General features: G+C 45.3%; 1 long non-coding RNA gene across 1 annotated transcript in view; it reads right to left on the bottom strand.

Moving 5' to 3' along the window:
• Positions 1-19,479, bottom strand: part of LOC135532631 (uncharacterized) — a 54,213-nt gene extending 34,734 nt beyond the window's left edge. The window contains exon 1 of the long non-coding RNA XR_010454369.1: positions 19,384-19,479. This is a non-coding gene — a long non-coding RNA (uncharacterized LOC135532631). The remainder of the gene's footprint in view (positions 1-19,383) is intronic.
• Positions 19,480-20,821: the final 1,342 nt, after the last annotated feature.

The raw sequence follows: 20,821 nt of genomic DNA, 5'->3' as shown, positions 1-20,821 counted from the left end.
AGCTGGGTCCAGGGGCAGGCAGAAGGTCATACACAGGAGGAGGCAGGTAGCTGGGTTCAGGAGCAGGCAGAAGGTCATACACAGGAGGAGGTAGGTAGCTGGGTCCAGGGGCATGCAGAAGGTCATACACAGGAGGAGGCAGGTAGCTGGATCCAGGGGCAGGCAGAAGGTCATACACAGGAGGAGGTAGGTAGCTGGGTCCAGGGGCAGGCAGAAGGTCATACACAGGAGGAGGTAGGTAGCTGGGTCCAGGGGCAGGCAGAAGGTCATACACAGGAGGAGGCAGGTAGCTGGGTTCAGGAGCAGGCAGAAGGTCATACACAGGAGGAGGTAGGTAGCTGGGTCCAGGGGCATGCAGAAGGTCATACACAGGAGGAGGCAGGTAGCTGGATCCAGGGGCAGGCAGAAGGTCATACACAGGAGGAGGCAGGTAGCTGGATCCAGGGGCAGGCAGAAGGTCATACACAGGAGGAGGCAGGTAGCTGGGTCCAGGGGCAGGCAGAAGGTCATACACAGGAGGAGGCAGGTAGCTGGGTCTAGGGGTAGGTAGCTGGGTCCAGGGGCAGGCAGAAGGTGATACACAGGAGGAGGCAGGTAGCTGGGTCCAGGGGCAGGTAGAAGGCCATACACAGGAGGAGGCAGGTAGCTGGGTCCAGGGGCAGGTAGAAGGCCATACACAGAAGGAGGCAGGTAGCTGGGTCCAGGGGCAGGCAGAAGGTCATACACAGGAGGAGGCGGGTAGCTGGGTCCAGGGGCAGGTAGCTGGGTCCAGGGGCAGGCAGAAGGTCATACACAGGAGGAGGCAGGTAGCTGGGTCTAGGGGCAGGTAGCTGGGTCCAGGGGCATGCAGAAGGCCATACACAGGAGGAGGCAGGGAGCTGGGTCCAGGAGCAGGCAGAAGGTCATACACAGGAGGAGGCAGGTAGCTGGGTCCAGGGGCAGGCAGAAGGTCATACACAGGAGGAGGCAGGTAGCTGGGTCCAGGGGCAGGCAGAAGGTCATACACAGGAGGAGGCAGGTAGCTGGGTCCAGGGGCAGGCAGAAGGTCATACACAGGAGGAGGTAGGTAGCTGGGTCCAGGGGCAGGTAGAAGGTCATACACAGGAGGAGGCGGGTAGCTGGGTCCAGGGGCAGGTAGCTGGGTCCAGGGGCAGGCAGAAGGTCATACACAGGAGGAGGCAGGTAGCTGGGTCTAGGGGCAGGTAGCTGGGTCCAGGGGCAGGCAGAAGGTCATACACAGGAGGAGGTAGGTAGCTGGGTCCAGGGGCAGGTAGAAGGTAGAAGGTCATACACAGGAGGAGGCAGGTAGCTGGGTCCAGGGGCAGGCAGAAGGTCATACACAGGAGGAGGCAGGTAGCTGGGTTCAGGAGCAGGCAGAAGGTCATACACAGGAGGAGGCAGGTAGCTGGGTCCAGGGGCAGGTAGAAGGTCATACACAGGAGGAGGCAGGTAGCTGGGTCCAGGGGCAGGCAGAAGGTCATACACAGGAGGAAGCAGGTAGCTGGGTCCAGGGGCAGGCAGAAGGTCATACACAGGAGGAGGTAGGTAGCTGGGTCCAGGGGCAGGTAGCTGGGTCCAGGGGCAGGTAGAAGGTCATACACAGGAGGAGGCAGGTAGCTGGGTCCAGGGGCAGGCAGAAGGTCATACACAGGAGGAGGCAGGTAGCTGGGTCCAGGGGCAGGCAGAAGGTCATACACAGGAGGAGGTAGGTAGCTGGGTCCAGGGGCAGGTAGCTGGGTCCAGGAGCAGGCAGAAGGTCATACACAGGAGGAGGCAGGTAGCTGGGTCCAGGGGCAGGCAGAAGGTCATACACAGGAGGAGGTAGGTAGCTGGGTCCAGGGGCAGGTAACTGGGTCCAGGGGCAGGCAGAAGGTCATACACAGGAGGAGGTAGGTAGCTGGGTCCAGGGGCAGGTAGCTGGGTCCAGGAGCAGGCAGAAGGTCATACACAGGAGGAGGTAGGTAGCTGGGTCCAGGGGCAGGCAGAAGGTCATACACAGGGGGTCCAACAAGGCAACAGTGCAGGCATGGAAAAGGCTGTAACGTAGTCCGGGAGATCAGTGTCACGTTGACTGTCTTCAAACTCCCTGTCATAAACGAGCCAAGGCGCACACAAACACTCACAGAAAATAAATAATTACCCACAAACACAGGTGGGGAAAAAGGCTGCCTAAGTATGATTCCGAATCAGAGACAACGATGGACAGCTGCCTCTGATTGGGAACCATACCCGGGCCAACAAAGAAACAGACAAACTAGAATGCCCACCCAACCACCCAACACCCTGACCTAACCAAATCGAGAAATAAAAAGGCTCTGTAAGGTCAGGGTGTGACAATCAGGCAATAGGTTGATAACAGGAAATCTGATAGGCTAAAGTACAGACAGGGAATCGGTAATACGCGTCATTAGTGAGGATGGCCAAAAACTTATATATACTTATATATCATATACAGGAGGACTAATACAGGGAAACCAGCGCTTCAGATAGAAGTGTGTCACAAAACAATCAATACCTCACAGTGACGGGGTGGAAAGAACTGAACTAAATAGTGTGTGATAATGACATACAGGTGTGTGAACAGGTGATCAGAATTCAAGGTGATTGGGATCTGGAGAGGTGAGCTGCGTTCAGGGGATCTATGTGTTAGAGGGTGTGAGCTGGACAGTGGGCTGGAGAGTGAGCTGCGTTCAGGGGATCTATGTGTTAGAGGGTGTGAGCTGGACAGTGGGCTGGAGAGTGGGCTGCGTTCAGGGGATCTATGTGTTAGAGGGTGTGAGCTGGACAGTGGGCTGGAGAGTGGGCTGCGTTCAGGGGATCTATGTGTTAGAGGGTGTGAGCTGGACAGTGGGCTGGAGAGTGGGCTGCGTTCAGGGGATCTATGTGTTAGAGGGTGTGAGCTGGACAGTGGGCTGGAGAGTGGGCTGCGTTCAGGGGATCTATGTGTTAGAGGGTGTGAGCTGGACAGTGGGCTGGAGAGTGGGCTGCGTTCAGGGGATCTATGTGTTAGAGGGTGTGAGCTGGACAGTGGGCTGGAGACTGGGCTGCGTTCAGGGGATCTATGTGTTAGAGGGTGTGAGCTGGACAGTGGGCTGGAGAGTGGGCTGCGTTCAGGGGATCTATGTGTTAGAGGGTGTGAGCTGGAAAGTGGGCTGGAGACTGGGCTGCGTTCAGGGGATCTATGTGTTAGAGGGTGTGAGCTGGACAGTGGGCTGCGTTCAGGGGATCTATGTGTTAGAGGGTGTGAGCTGGACAGTGGGCTGGAGACTGGGCTGCGTTCAGGGGATCTATGTGTTAGAGGGTGTGAGCTGGACAGTGGGCTGGAGAGTGGGCTGCGTTCAGGGGATCTATGTGTTAGAGGGTGTGAGCTGGACAGTGGGCTGCGTTCAGGGGATCTATGTGTTAGAGGGTGTGAGCTGGACAGTGGGCTGCGTTCAGGGGATCTATGTGTTAGAGGGTGTGAGCTGGACAGTGGGCTGGAGAGTGAGCTGCGTTCAGGGGATCTATGTGTTAGAGGGTGTGAGCTGGAAAGTGGGCTGCGTTCAGGGGATCTATGTGTTAGAGGGTGTGAGCTGGACAGTGGGCTGCGTTCAGGGGATCTATGTGTTAGAGGGTGTGAGCTGGACAGTGGGCTGGAGACTGGGCTGCGTTCAGGGGATCTATGTGTTAGAGGGTGTGAGCTGGACAGTGGGCTGGAGAGTGGGCTGCGTTCAGGGGATCTATGTGTTAGAGGGTGTGAGCTGGACAGTGGGCTGCGTTCAGGGGATCTATGTGTTAGAGGGTGTGAGCTGGACAGTGGGCTGCGTTCAGGGGATCTATGTGTTAGAGGGTGTGAGCTGGACAGTGGGCTGGAGACTGGGCCCCTCAGGGGATCTATGTGTTAGAGGGTGTGAGCTGGACAGTGGGCTGGAGAGTGGGCTGCGTTCAGGGGATCTATGTGTTAGAGGGTGTGAGCTGGACAGTGGGCTGGAGAGTGGGCTGCGTTCAGGGGATCTATGTGTTAGAGGGTGTGAGCTGGACAGTGGGCTGGAGACTGGGCTGCGTTCAGGGGATCTATGTGTTAGAGGGTGTGAGCTGGACAGTGGGCTGGAGAGTGGGCTGTGTTCAGGGATCTATGTGTTAGAGGGTGTGAGCTGGACAGTGGGCTGGAGAGTGGGCTGCGTTCAGGGGATCTATGTTTAGAGGGTGTGAGCTGGACAGTGGGCTGGAGAGGTGAGCTGCGTTCAGGGGATCTATGTGTTAGAGGGTGTGAGCTGGACAGTGGGCTGGAGAGTGGGCTGTGTTCAGGTGATCTACGTGTTTGAAGGTGTGAGTTGGACGTTACATTTGTCTGTCTGACTTAGTGTTGAGATATCTCTGATCAGCAAGGGTAAAGGGTTTGCTGAAAACTGTCCCCCTCTGAGAAGTTTAGAAAGGGTAAAGGGTTTGCTGAAAACTGTCCCCCTCTGAGAAGTTTAGAAAGGGTAAAGGGTTTGCTGAAAACTGTCCCCCTCTGAGAAGTTTAGAAAGTGTAAAGGGTTTGCTGAAAACTGTCCCCCTCTGAGAAGTTTAGAAAAGATAAAGGGTTTGCCGAAAACTGTCCGCCTCTGAGAAGTTTAGAAAGGGTAAAGGGTTTGCTGAAAACTGTCCGCCTCTGAGAAGTTTAGAAAGGGTAAAGGGTTTGCTGAAAACTGTCCCCCTCTGAGAAGTTTAGAAAGGGTAAAGGGTTTGCTGAAAACTGTCCCCCTCTGAGAAGTTTAGAAAGGGTAAAGGGTTTGCTGAAAACTGTCCCCCTCTGAGAAGTTTAGAAAGGGTAAAGGGTTTGCTGAAAACTGTCCCCCTCTGAGAAGTTTAGAAAGGGTAAAGGGTTTGCTGAAAACTGTCCCCCTCTGAGAAGTTTAGAAAGGGTAAAGGGTTTGCTGAAAACTGTCCCCCTCTGAGAAGTTTAGAAAACTCAATGTGTGAATATTAATACTTGAAGTCTCTTGCTATTTGTTTTTCCCCGTGTAACAAGACTGCTCCTTAACAAAGCAGAGAGAGACACGGGACCACAGTTTGCTCCAGATTTAGACACTTTACCAATGGATGAAAAACAGAATGAGTCACACACTGTCTTTCTTTCCTCAAGAGCATGAGGTCGGCATCGTGCCTCCTCTAAAAAAAAAAGAGAGGGCAGGCAGCAAGCATCAGCCAATTTGCACCTGAACTCATCTAAATACAGAAGCCAGTATCACGACTGCACAGCCCGCAGTCATAGAGTCAGAGAAAGGCTTCCAATGCTGTTGGAACTATAGAAGTAGAATTAGAATCATTCTGATCTATGGTTGGAACACAGGGCTATTATTGTGTTCCGTGTTGTCATGCTAATGATGGTCTTATCTAATGTGAATAGAACTGCTGTGGGTGTTTATTTTCCACGAAGAGCTGTTGCATCTGGGGACACTAAGAGAAGCCTGGTCTGTGTCTTCCTGTGTCGGTCTGTGTCTGTCGGCATCAAAGTCATCGCATCAACAAAAGGGACAAAAGAGTTGAAATTTGACGAGAATAACTGAAGTGATGATTAGCATATCGTTGTTGTGTTCTAGAACAAAGAGAGTTTTGAAGTATGGAACACTGTTTCACTGGGATGTTTTGTATATTGATGATGCCTGGATATGATCATGTATTTATTTAGAATTAGTTATATGGGTTGTTTTTCTGAGACATATATATATATATATATATATATATATATATATATATATGACGGTAAAGCTAGGCAGCTGGCAGTGATGTCATCGTCATCCATTCTCCACACAGTGCCTTCAAAAAATGGACTGCTGAATTGATTTCTGTTTTGTCGAAAGAACTGCAAATCATCTGACATACATTAGGGGGTCCACTCTGACGAGGTGATTGTTCCACACAAGGAAAGGCAAACTATTCTCCATACCATGAATATTTTATTGACTGTAATTTAAAAACTCCTTTCTGGGACCATGACAGAGTTTTGCTCCCTCTGTGGTCAGAAGTTCAGCAGCCGAGCAATTAGCTGGCGGTTCTGCACGTCTGGAAGAGCGGAGAAGAGAAAGATGCTTCTGAATTTGTTCTGGACACAAAGAGGGAGGATGGACTAGGATCATTTCCAAATGAATACAGCCCATGATTGAAACGACTGCCACAACAGGAAATGCAAATGTGACAGAAATGATTGGCTGAGACTGTGCGATATCTCTTCCTCTCTTCTCTTCTTCTCTTAGCTCTACTTGAGTGTCAGGGAGTTATTAAACCTTGGACAGCAGAAACACTTGAGAATAAGTGGACTGGAAAATATGCATAGCACACTACGGCTACGTCCCAAATGGCACCCTATTCCATATATAGTGCACTACTTTAGACCAGAGCCCTATTCCCTATATAGTGCACTACTTTAGACCAGGGCCCTATTCCTTATATAGTGCACTACTTTAGACCAGAACCCTATTCCTTATATAGTGCACTACTTTAGACCAGAGCCCTATTCCCTATATAGTGCACTACTTTAGACCAGGGCCCTATTCCCTATATAGTGCACTACTTTAGACCAGGGCCCTATTCCCTATATAGTGCACTACTTTAGACCAGAGCCTTATTCCCTATATAGTGCACTACTTTAGACCAGGGCCCTATTCCCTATATAGTGCACTACTTTAGACCAGAACCCTATTCCTTATATAGTGCACTACTTTAGACCAGAGCCCTATTCCCTATATAGTGCACTACTTTAGACCAGGGCCCTATTCCCTATATAGTGCACTACTTTAGACCAGGGTCCTATTCCCTATATAGTGCACTACTTTAGACCAGAGCCCTATTCCCTATATAGTGCACTACTTTAGACCAGGGCCCTATTCCCTATGTCGTGCACTAGCCCTAGGGGGCTTTGGTCAAAAGAAATGCACTACACTGAGTTTACAAAACATTAGGAACACCTGCTCTTTCCATGACAGACTGACCAGGTGAATCCAGGTGAAAGATATGATCCCTTATTGATGTCACCTGTTAAATCCACTTCAATCAGCATAGATGAAGGGGAGGAGACGGGTTAAAGAAGGAGTTTTAAGCCTTGAGACAACGGAGCCATGGATTGTGAATGTGGACAATTCAGAGGGTGAATGGTTAAGACACAAGATTTAAGTGCCTTTGAACGGGGTATGGTAGTAGGTGCCAGGCGTTCCCGGTTTGTGTTGAGAACGACAACACTCCTAGGTTTTTCACACTTAACAGTTTCTGCGTGTATCACCAATGGCCCACCGCCCAAAGGACATTCCAGCCAATTTGACACAACTGTGGGAAGCATTTGAGTCGACATGGGCCAGCATCCATGTCGAACGCTTTCTAACACCGTGCAGAGTCCCACGCCACGACGAACCGAGGCTGTTCTGAGGGGCAAAAGGAAGCGCAACTCAATATCAGGAAGGTGTTCCTAATGTTTTGCCAACTCTGTGTATGTAGGGGAAGAGGGAGTCATTTAGAACACATCCTTAAGCAATTCATAGACAGGGGGTGTCTTCCCTAGATACTGTTAACATTCCATACGTTGTGGTTACCTTGGCAACATCTCGGTGAAGCAGTAGGTTGACAGATAATGTTTAGAATCTCTATTGTAATAGCAATCTAAATTCCATCGATGAAAGAAATATCACAATGGTAGTTGTAATAAGGGGGGTAATTGATTTTCATCCATAATATACCGTTGCAAATTCAATATCACATTAATAACATTTAAGCTAAACGCAATCAATTGTTGTTTTTTTGATACACTGTGAACTCCATTTTTTACCTTTATTTAACAAGGCAAGTCAGTTAAGAACAAATTATTATTTTCAATGATGGCCTAGGAACAGTGGGTTAGCTGCCTGTTCAGGGGTAGAACGACAGATTTGTACCTTGTCAGCTCGGGGATTTGAACTTGCAACCTTTCGGTTACTAGTCCAACGCTCTAACCACTAGGCTACCCTGCCGCCCCCATGCTAATGCTCCTGTAATCGAACAAACGTGAGTAATGTTTCATTAACCAGGTTAGACTTAACGTATCTCTAATTCAATCACAAACGCAGCTCGGTCGGACAGCGAATTGGAGCGTAAGTGTATGATTTGCATAATTGTTCATCATTAATGTTTACATTAATTGCATGGGTATAATTGGCCTTTCCTGTGAATGGCGCTTTACTAGAATATCGCTACATTTGCATTACATTCCAGCAAGAAGTGAAGATCACATATCAGTCAGCTAGTTAGCTGGAGTTAAGGGCTGAGTATAGGTTATGTACATATCAACATCAGTCAGCTAGTTAGCTGGGGTTACTGCTGAGTATAGGTTATGTACATACCAACATCAGTCAGCTAGTTAGCTGGGGTTACTGCAGAGTATAGGTTATGTACATATCAACATCAGTCAGCTAGTTAGCTGGGGTTAAGGGTTAGTATAGGTTATGTACATATCAACATCAGTCAGCTAGTTAGCTGGGGTTAAGGGTTAGTATAGGTTATGTACATATCAACATCAGTCAGCTAGTTAGCTGGGGTTACTGCTTAGTATAGGTTATGTACATATCAACATCAGTCAGCTAGTTAGCTGGGGTTACTGCTGAGTATAGGTTATGTACATATCAACATCAGTCAGCTAGTTAGCTGGGGTTAAGGGTTAGTATAGGTTATGTACATATCAACATCAGTCAGCTAGTTAGCTGGGGTTAAGGGTTAGTATAGGTTATGTACATATCAACATCAGTCAGCTAGTTAGCTGGGGTTATGGGCTGAGTATAGGTTATGTACATATCAACATCAGTCAGCTAGTTAGCTGGGGTTACTGCTGAGTATAGGTTATGTACATATCAACATCAGTCAGCTAGTTAGCTGGGGTTAAGGGTTAGTATAGGTTATGTACATATCAACATCAGTCAGCTAGTTAGCTGGGGTTATGGGCTGAGTATAGGTTATGTACATATCAACATCAGTCAGCTAGTTAGCTGGGGTTACTGCTGAGTATAGGTTATGTACATATCAACATCAGTCAGCTAGTTAGCTGGGGTTATGGGCTGAGTATAGGTTATGTACATATCAACATCAGTCAGCTAGTTAGCTGGGGTTAAGGGTTAGTATAGGTTATGTACATATCAACATCAGTCAGCTAGTTAGCTGGGGTATGGGCTGAGTATAGGTTATGTACATATCAACATCAGTCAGCTAGTTAGCTGGGGTTAAGGGTTAGTATAGGTTATGTACATATCAACATCAGTCAGCTAGTTAGCTGGGGTTAAGGGTTAGTATAGGTTATGTACATATCAACATCAGTCAGCTAGTTAGCTGGGGTTACTGCTGAGTATAGGTTATGTACATATCAACATCAGTCAGCTAGTTAGCTGGGGTTATGGGCTGAGTATAGGTTATGTACATATCAACATCAGTCAGCTAGTTAGCTGGGGTTACTGCTGAGTATAGGTTATGTACATATCAACATCAGTCAGCTAGTTAGCTGGGGTTACTGGGCTGAGTATAGGTTATGTACATATCAACATCAGTCAGCTAGTTAGCTGGGGTTACTGCTGAGTATAGGTTATGTACATATCAACATCAGTCAGCTAGTTAGCTGGGGTTACTGCTGAGTATAGGTTATGTACATATCAACATCAGTCAGCTAGTTAGCTGGGGTTACTGCTGAGTATAGGTTATGTACATATCAACATCAGTCAGCTAGTTAGCTGGGGTTACTGCTGAGTATAGGTTATGTACATATCAACATCAGTCAGCTAGTTAGCTGGGGTTAAGGGTTAGTATAGGTTATGTACATATCAACATCAGTCAGCTAGTTAGCTGGGGTTATGGGCTGAGTATAGGTTATGTACATATCAACATCAGTCAGCTAGTTAGCTGGGGTTACTGCTGAGTATAGGTTATGTACATATCAACATCAGTCAGCTAGTTAGCTGGGGTTAAGGGCTAGTATAGGTTATGTACATATCAACATCAGTCAGCTAGTTAGCTGGGGTTACTGGGCTGAGTATAGGTTATGTACATATCAACATCAGTCAGCTAGTTACCTGGGGTTAAGGGTTAGTATAGGTTATGTACATATCAACATCAGTCAGCTAGTTAGCTGGGGTTAAGGGTTAGTATAGGTTATGTACATATCAACATCAGTCAGCTAGTTAGCTGGAGTATGGGCTGAGTATAGGTTATGTACATATCAACATCAGTCAGCTAGTTAGCTGGGGTTATGGGCTGAGTATAGGTTATGTACATATCAACATCAGTCAGCTAGTTAGCTGGGGTTACTGCTGAGTATAGGTTATGTACATATCAACATCAGTCAGCTAGTTAGCTGGGGTTAAGGGTTAGTATAGGTTATGTACATATCAACATCAGTCAGCTAGTTAGCTGGGGTTACTGCTGAGTATAGGTTATGTACATATCAACATCAGTCAGCTAGTTAGCTGGGGTTACTGCTGAGTATAGGTTATGTACATATCAACATCAGTCAGCTAGTTAGCTGGGGTATGTGCTGAGTATAGGTTATGTACATATCAACATCAGTCAGCTAGTTAGCTGGGGTACGGGCTGAGTATAGGTTATGTACATATCAACATCAGTCAGCTAGTTAGCTGGGGTTACTGCTGAGTATAGGTTATGTACATATCAACATCAGTCAGCTAGTTAGCTGGGGTTACTGCTGAGTATAGGTTATGTACATATCAACATCAGTCAGCTAGTTAGCTGGGGTTACTGCTGAGTATAGGTTATGTACATATCAACATCAGTCAGCTAGTTAGCTGGGGTTAAGGGTTAGTATAGGTTATGTACATATCAACATCAGTCAGCTAGTTAGCTGGGGTTATGGGCTGAGTATAGGTTATGTACATATCAACATCAGTCAGCTAGTTAGCTGGGGTTACTGCTGAGTATAGGTTATGTACATATCAACATCAGTCAGCTAGTTAGCTGGGGTTAAGGGTTAGTATAGGTTATGTACATATCAACATCAGTCAGCTAGTTAGCTGGGGTTACTGCTGAGTATAGGTTATGTACATATCAACATCAGTCAGCTAGTTAGCTGGGGTTAAGGGTTAGTATAGGTTATGTACATATCAACATCAGTCAGCTAGTTAGCTGGGGTTAAGGGTTAGTATAGGTTATGTACATATCAACATCAGTCAGCTAGTTAGCTGGAGTATGGGCTGAGTATAGGTTATGTACATATCAACATCAGTCAGCTAGTTAGCTGGGGTTATGGGCTGAGTATAGGTTATGTACATATCAACATCAGTCAGCTAGTTAGCTGGGGTTACTGCTGAGTATAGGTTATGTACATATCAACATCAGTCAGCTAGTTAGCTGGGGTTAAGGGTTAGTATAGGTTATGTACATATCAACATCAGTCAGCGAGTTAGCTGGGGTTACTGCTGAGTATAGGTTATGTACATATCAACATCAGTCAGCTAGTTAGCTGGGGTTAAGGGTTAGTATAGGTTATGTACATATCAACATCAGTCAGCTAGTTAGCTGGGGGTAATGGGCTGAGTATAGGTTATGTACATATCAACATCAGTCAGCTAGTTAGCTGGAGTTATGGGCAGTATAGGTTATGTACATATCAACATCAGTCAGCTAGTTAGCTGGGGTTATGGGCTGAGTATAGGTTATGTACATATCAACATCAGTCAGCTAGTTAGCTGGGGTTAAGGGTTAGTATAGGTTATGTACATATCAACATCAGTCAGCTAGTTAGCTGGGGTTAAGGGTTAGTATAGGTTATGTACATATCAACATCAGTCAGCTAGTTAGCTGGGGTTAAGGGTTAGTATGGTTATGTACATATCAACATCAGTCAGCTAGTTAGCTGGGGTTAAGGGTTAGTATAGGTTATGTACATATCAACATCAGTCAGCTAGTTAGCTGGGGTACGGGCTGAGTGTACATGTACAAAATATAGAAAACTTGTTTGAGGGTTTGCTCTCAGGCTGGAATGAATGAATAGTTTCCGTTGCTGAGAGAAAAATATTTAGGAACTAGCAGTCAAACCATAGAAAGAAAAGAAATCGGTGTACCAACGTATGGCCAATATCCCATACTAACACACAACCTAGAAGGCATGGCCAATAACCCATACTAACACACAACCTAGAAGGCATGGCCAATATCCCATACTAACACACAACCTAGAAGGCATGGCCAATAACCCATACTAACACACAACCTAGAAGGCATGGCCAATATCCCATACTAACACACAACCTAGAAGGCATGGCCAATAACCCATACTAACACACAACCTAGAAGGCATGGCCAATAACCCATACTAACACACAACCTAGAAGGCATGGCCAATATCCCATACTAACACACAACCTAGAAGGCATGGCCAATAACCCATACTAACACACAACCTAGAAGGCATGGCCAATATCCCATACTAACACACAACCTAGAAGGCATGGCCAATAACCCATACTAACACACAACCTAGAAGGCATGGCCAATAACCCATACTAACACACAACCTAGAAGGCATGGCCAATATCCCATACTAACACACAACCTAGAAGGCATGGCCAATATCCCATACTAACACACAACTTACAAGGCATGGCCAATATCCCATACTAACACACAACCTAGAAGGCATGGCCAATAACCCATACTAACACACAACCTAGAAGGCATGGCCAATATCCCATACTAACACACAACCTAGAAGGCATGGCCAATAACCCATACTAACACACAACCTAGAAAGCATGGTCAATAACCCATACTAACACACAACCTAGAAGGCATGGCCAATAACCCATACTAACACACAACCTAGAAGGCATGGCCAATAACCCATACTAACACACAACCTAGAAGGCATGTCCAATATCCCATACTAACACACAACCTAGAAGGCATGGCCAATAACCCATAATAACACACAACCTAGAAGGCATGGCCAATATCCCATACTAACACACAACCTAGAAGGCAGGGCCAATATCCCATACTAACACACAACCTAGAAGGCAGGGCCAATATCCCATACTAACACACAACTTAGAAGGCATGGCCAATATTACACACTAACACACAACCTAGAAGGCATGGCCAATATCCCATACTAACACACAACCTAGAAGGCATGTCCAATATCCCATAATAACACACAACTTAGAAGGCATGGCCAATATCCCATACTAACACACAACCTAGAAGGCATGGCCAATATCCCATACTAACACACAACCTAGAAGGCAGGGCCAATATCCCATACTAACACACAACCTAGAAGGCATGGCCAATATCCCATACTAACACACAACCTAGAAGGCATGGCCAATAACCCATACTAACACACAACCTAGAAGGCATGGCCAATATCCCATACTAACACACAACCTAGAAGGCATGGCCAATAACCCATACTAACACACAACCTAGAAGGCATGGCCAATAACCCATACTAACACACAACCTAGAAGGCATGGCCAATATCCCATACTAACACACAACCTAGAAGGCATGGCCAATAACCCATACTAACACACAACCTAGAAGGCATGGCCAATATCCCATACTAACACACAACCTAGAAGGCATGGCCAATAACCCATACTAACACACAACCTAGAAGGCATGGCCAATAACCCATACTAACACACAACCTAGAAGGCATGGCCAATATCTCATACTAACACACAACCTAGAAGGCATGGCCAATATCCCATACTAACACACAACCTAGAAGGCATGGCCAATATCCCATACTAACACACAACCTAGAAGGCATGGCCAATAACCCATATTAACACACAACCTAGAAGGCATGGCCAATATCCCATACTAACACACAACCTAGAAGGCATGGCCAATAACCCATACTAACACACAACCTAGAAAGCATGGTCAATAACCCATACTAACACACAACCTAGAAGGCATGGCCAATAACCCATACTAACACACAACCTAGAAGGCACGGCCAATAACCCATACTAACACACAACCTAGAAGGCATGTCCAATATCCCATACTAACACACAACCTAGAAGGCATGGCCAATAACCCATAATAACACACAACCTAGAAGGCATGGCCAATATCCCATACTAACACACAACCTAGAAGGCAGGGCCAATATCCCATACTAACACACAACCTAGAAGGCAGGGCCAATATCCCATACTAACACACAACTTAGAAGGCATGGCCAATATTACACACTAACACACAACCTAGAAGGCATGTCCAATATCCCATAATAACACACAACTTAGAATGCATGGCCAATATCCCATACTAACACACAACCTAGAAGGCATGGCCAATATCCCATACTAACACACAACCTAGAAGGCAGGGCCAATATCCCATACTAACACACAACCTAGAAGGCATGGCCAATATCCCATACTAACACACAACCTAGAAGGCATGTCCAATATCCCATAATAACACACAACTTAGAATGCATGGCCAATATCCCATACTAACACACAACCTAGAAGGCATGGCCAATATCCCATACTAACACACAACCTAGAAGGCATGGCCAATATCCCATACTAACACACAACTTACAAGGCATGGCCAATATCCCATACTAACACACAACCTAGAAGGCATGGCCAATATCCCATACTAACACACAACTTACAAGGCATGGCCAATATCCCATACTAACACACAACCTAGAAGGCATGGCCAATATCCCATACTAACACACAACTTACAAGGCATGGCCAATATCCCATACTAACACACAACCTAGAAGGCATGGCCAATATCCCATACTAACACACAACCTAGAAGGCATGGCCAATATCCCATACTAACACACAACCTAGAAGGCATGGCCATATCCCATACTAACACACAACCTAGAAGGCATGGCCAATAACCCATACTAACACACAACCTAGAAGGCATGGCCAATAACCCATACTAACACACAACCTAGAAGGCATGGCCAATAACCCATACTAACACACAACCTAGAAGGCATGGCCAATAACCCATACTAACACACAACCTAGAAAGCATGGCCAATAACCCATACTAACACACAACCTAGAAGGCATGGCCAATAACCCATACTAACACACAACCTAGAAGGCATGTCCAATATCCCATACTAACACACAACCTAGAAGGCATGGCCAATAACCCATACTAACACACAACCTAGAAGGCATGGCCAATATCCCATACTAACACACAACCTAGAAGGCAGGGCCAATATCCCATACTAACACACAACCTAGAAGGCATGGCCAATATTACACACTAACACACAACCTAGAAGGCATGGCCAATATCCCATACTAACACACAACCTAGAAGGCATGTCCAATATTACACACTAACACACAACCTAGAAGGCATGGCCAATATCCCATACTAACACACAACCTAGAAGGCATGTCCAATATCCCATAATAACACACAACTTAGAATGCATGGCCAATATCCCATACTAACACACAACCTAGAAGGCATGGCCAATATCCCATACTAACACACAACCTAGAAGGCAGGGCCAATATCCCATACTAACACACAACTTACAAGGCATGGCCAATATCCCATACTAACACACAACCTAGAAGGCATGGCCAATATCCCATACTAACACACAACTTACAAGGCATGGCCAATATCCCATACTAACACACAACCTAGAAGGCAGGGCCAATATCCCATACTAACAAACAACTTACAAGGCATGGCCAATATCCCATACTAACACACAACTTACAAGGCATGGCCAATATCCCATACTAACACACAACCTAGAAGGCATGGCCAATATCCCATACTAACACACAACCTAGAAGTGGCCAATATCCCATACTAACAAACAAGTTACAGGCATGGCCAATATCACATACTAACACACAACCTAGAAGGCATGGCCAATATCCCATAATAACACACAACCTAGAAGGCATGGCCAATATCCCATACTAACACACAACCTAAAAGGCATGGCCAATATCCCATACTAACACTCAACCTAGAAGGCATGGCCAATATCCCATACTAACACAACTTACAAGGCATGGCCAATATCCCATACTAACACACAACTTACAAGGCATGGCCAATATCCCATACTAACACACAACCTAGAAGGCATGGCCAATATCCCATACTAACACACAACCTAGAAGGCATGGCCAATAACCCATACTCCAGTCCAGTGGCATGGCCAATATCCCATGGTAACACAACTTACAAGGCATGGCCAATATCCCATACTAACACACAACTTACAAGGTGGCCAATATCCCATACTAACACACAACTGTGGCATGGCCACATCCCATACTGATATTGGTACCTGAAGGCATGGCCAATATCCCATACTAACACACAACCTAGAAGGCATGGCCAGTATCCATACTAACACACAACCTGTGGCATGGTACAGTCCATCCCATACTAATACACAACCTGAAGGCATGGCCAATATCCCATACATTGCTTCATTGTAAGTGCTATGCTAATGGGGATATTTGAAGATATTGGAATAGAGGAATGGTACAGTCCAGTTAGTGTAATGGATTGGTACTCTCACTGATAGATAGCATTGGTGTCACATTAACACAGGAGATACCGGTCCAGTCCAGTGTGATATTGGTACTGTGTGATGGTACAGTCCAGTCCACTGTGATATTGGTACTGTGTGATGGTACAGTCCAGTCCAGTGTGATATTGGTACTGTGTGATGGTACAGTCCAGTCCACTGTGATATTGGTACTGTGTGATGGTACAGTCCAGTGTGTGATATTGGTACTGTGAGGTGGTACAGTCCAGTCCAGTGTGATGGTACAGTCCAGTCCAGTGTGATATTGGTACTGTGTGGTGGTACAGTCCAGTCCAGTGTGATATTGGTACTGTGTGATGGTACAGTCCAGTGTGATATTGGTACTGTGAGGTGGTACAGTCCAGTCCAGTGTGATATTGGTACTGTGAGGTGGTACAGTCCAGTCCAGTGTGATATTGGTACTGTGAGGTGGTACAGTCCAGTCCAGTGTGATATTGGTACTGTGTGATGGTACAGTCCAGTCCAGTGTGATATTGGTACTGTGTGGTGGTATAGTTCAGTCCAGTGTGATATCGGTCCTGTGTGATGGTACAGTCCAGTCCAGTGTGATATTGGTCCTGTGTGATGGTCCAGTCCAGTGTGATATCGGTCCTGTGTGATGGTACAGTCCAGTCCAGTGCGTTGCACTGCGTGACTAGTGTCCTAACAGTCAGGCTTTGAGATATGCGTCTTCAATGAGTCCCCAACAGGGAACGGCACGACTTTCAATTCAAATACTGCCATCGCTACCGAGATGAAATCAGTGTAAATTACTACCCCAACGCAAGATTTATGTGGCCTGTCACTGTTCAGTTTTTACCTAGAGATAAATTGGAAATGCATGGAAACAAACTATTTTTCTACATTAGCATAAATACATCTCCGTCTGGAAACTGGAAGTGACTTTTAACAAACAACATTTTGTTCCGCCCCACCAAACTCTTTATGACGGATTATTTTATTGGAAGTGCACGAACTCATCGACCCTTAAACGATGACGAGTAAGGAATAAAAACGGGGTCAAATTTAGATTGAAGGGTTTCAGATGTCATGGTAAAAATAGATGGTTAATGGTTTACCATGCTAGATGAAAACCGTATGGACAGACTAATCAGTCAATACTATTGTATCTTGTTTGGTAAATTGAGAAAAAATAAACTGAGAGAGTCATTATAATAAACTGTTCCTTGTCTTTGTTCCAGCTGAGAGTCATTATAATAAACTGTTCCTTGTCTTTGTTCCAACTGACAGTCATTATAATAAACTGTTCCTTGTCTTTGTTCCAGCTGAGAGTCATTATAATAAACTGTTCCTTGTCTTTGTTCCAACTGACAGTCATTATAATAAACTGTTCCTTGTCTTTGTTCCAGCTGACAGCCATTATAATAAACTGTTCCTTGTCTTTGTTCCAGCTGACAGCCATTATAATAAACTGTTCCTTGTCTTTGTTCCAGCTGACAGCCATTATAATAAACTGTTCCTTGTCTTTGTTCCAGCTGACAGCCATTATAATAAACTATTCCTTGTCTTTGTTCCAACTGAGAGTCATTATAATAAACTGTTCCTTGTCTTTGTTCCAGCTGAGAGTCATTATAATAAACTGTTCCTTGTCTTTGTTCCAACTGAGAGTCATTATAATAAACTGTTCCTTGTCTTTGTTCCAGCTGACAGCCATTATAATAAACTGTTCCTTGTCTTTGTTCCAGCTGAGAGTCATTATAATAAACTGTTCCTTGTCTTTGTTCCAGCTGAGAGTCATTATAATAAACTGTTCCTTGTCTTTGTTCCAACTGACAGTCATTATAATAAACTGTTCCTTGTCTTTGTTCCAGCTGAGAGTCATTATAATAAACTGTTCCTTGTCTTTGTTCCAACTGACAGTCATTATAATAAACTGTTCCTTGTCTTTGTTCCAGCTGACAGCCATTATAATAAACTGTTCCTTGTCTTTGTTCCAGCTGACAGCCATTATAATAAACTGTTCCTTGTCTTTGTTCCAGCTGACAGCCATTATAATAAACTGTTCCTTGTCTTTGTTCCAGCTGACAGCCATTATAATAAACTATTCCTTGTCTTTGTTCCAGCTGACAGCCATTATAATAAACTGTTCCTTGTCTTTGTTCCAGCTGACAGCCATTATAATAAACTGTTCCTTGTCTTTGTTCCAACTGAGAGTCATTATAATAAACTGTTCCTTGTCTTTGTCCCAACTGACAGAGTCATTATAATAAACTGGTCCTTGTCTTTGTTCCCACTGACATTCATTATAATAAACTATTCCTTGTCTTTGTTCCAGCTGACAGCCATTATAATAAACTGTTCCTTGTCTTTGTTCCAGCTGACAGCCATTATAATAAACTGTTCCTTGTCTTTGTTCCAACTGAGAGTCATTATAATAAACTGTTCCTTGTCTTTGTTCCAACTGAGAGTCATTATAATAAACTGTTCCTTGTCTTTGTTCCCACTGACATTCATTATAATAAACTGTTCCTTGTCTTTGTTCCAACTGAGAGTCATTATAATAAACTGTTCCTTGTCTTTGTTCCAGCTGACAGACATTATAATAAACTGTTCCTTGTCTTTGTTCCAGCTGACAGAGTCATTATAATAAACTGTTCTTTGTCTTTGTTCCAACTGACAGAGTCATTATAATAAACTGTTCCTTGTCTTTGTTCCAGCTGACAGAATCATTAGCCCATGCAACTGTTCTAATGCTCAGATAAGATCAGAAGTAAAGTCATGTAGGGTGGTTAAATTAGTCACAGTGTAATTACAAGGTATTGTAATCGTTCACTATCTTTAAAACACAATAAAGATCTTACCATGTTCCATTTGGGGAAGAGGAAGTCCGTTCCAACGTATTCAAAGAAGTGGGCGAAGCCTTCCTTCAGCCAGACATCCTCCCACCACACGGGGGTTACCAGGTCACCAAACCACTGCAGCAAGAAAGAAGAGAACAGCTGAGTTCCACGGAGCTTAGTCTCTGGTGTGACTGTCAACACCACCAACAGCTGAGTTCCACGGAGCTTAGTCTCTGGTGTGACTGTCAACACCACCAACAGCTGAGTTCCACAGAGCTTAGTCTCTGGTGTGACTGTCAACACAACCAACAGCTGAGTTCCACTGAGCTTAGTCTCTGGTGTGACTGTCAACACCATCAACAGCTGAGTTCCACTGAGCTTAGTCTCTGGTGTGACTGTCAACACAACCAACAGCTGAGTTCCACTGAGCTTAGTCTCTGGTGTGACTGTCAACACCACCAACAGCTGAGTTCCACTGAGCGTAGTCTCTTGTGTGACTGTCAACACCACCAACAGCTGAGTTCCACTGAGCTTAGTCTCTGATGTGACTGTCAACACAACCAACAGCTGAGTTCCTGTATTTATACACTATTGTTCAAAGGTTTGGAGTATCTTAGAAATGTCCCTGTTTTTAAATAAAAACAATTATTTTGTCCATTAAAATAACATCATTGTTCAGAAATAAATTGTAGACATTGTTAATGTTGTTCATGACTGTTGTAGCTGGAAGCGGCAGATTTATTAATGGAATATCTACATAGGTGTACAGAGGCCATTATTAGCAACCATTAGTCCTCAACTGGCAGCTTCATTAAATAGTTACTGCAAAACACCAGTCTCAACATCAACAGTGAAGAGTTGACTCCAAGAGGCTGGCCTTCTAGGCAAAGTTGCAATGAAAAAGCCATATCTCAGACTGGCCAATAAAAAAGAAAAGATTAAGATGGGCAAGAACACAGACACTGGACAGAGGAACTCTGCCTAGAAGGTCAACATCCCTGAGTCACCTCTTGACTGTTGACGTTGAGACTGGACAGAGGAACTCTGCCTAGAAGGCCAGCATCCCGGAGTCGCCTCTTCACTGTTGGCGTTGAGACTGGACAGAGGAACTCTGCCTAGAAAGGTCAGCATCCCTGGTCGCCTCTTGACTGTTGCCTCTGGACAGAGGAACTCTGCCTACACATCCGGTGTTTTGCAGGTACTATTGAATGAAGCTGCCAGTTCCCGAGGACTGATGGTTGCTGATAATGGCCTCTGTGGGACAGACAGTACGGGTACAACACCACTGTTGATATTGAGACTGGAAACTAGAAGGCCAGGTTATTCACTGTTGGGAGACTGGACAGAGGAGTGTCAGCATCCGAATTAGCCTCTTCAATGTTGATGTTTTTGCAGGTACTATTTAATGAAGCTGCCAGTTGAGGACTGATGGTTTCTGATAATGGCCTCTGTGGGACAG

This window comes from Oncorhynchus masou, unplaced genomic scaffold (assembly GCF_036934945.1).
Source record: "Oncorhynchus masou masou isolate Uvic2021 unplaced genomic scaffold, UVic_Omas_1.1 unplaced_scaffold_1954, whole genome shotgun sequence".
Lineage (NCBI taxonomy): Eukaryota > Metazoa > Chordata > Actinopteri > Salmoniformes > Salmonidae > Oncorhynchus > Oncorhynchus masou.
The sequence above is the reverse complement of the archived record's forward strand: the minus strand, read 5'-3'. Positions and strand labels throughout refer to the sequence as shown.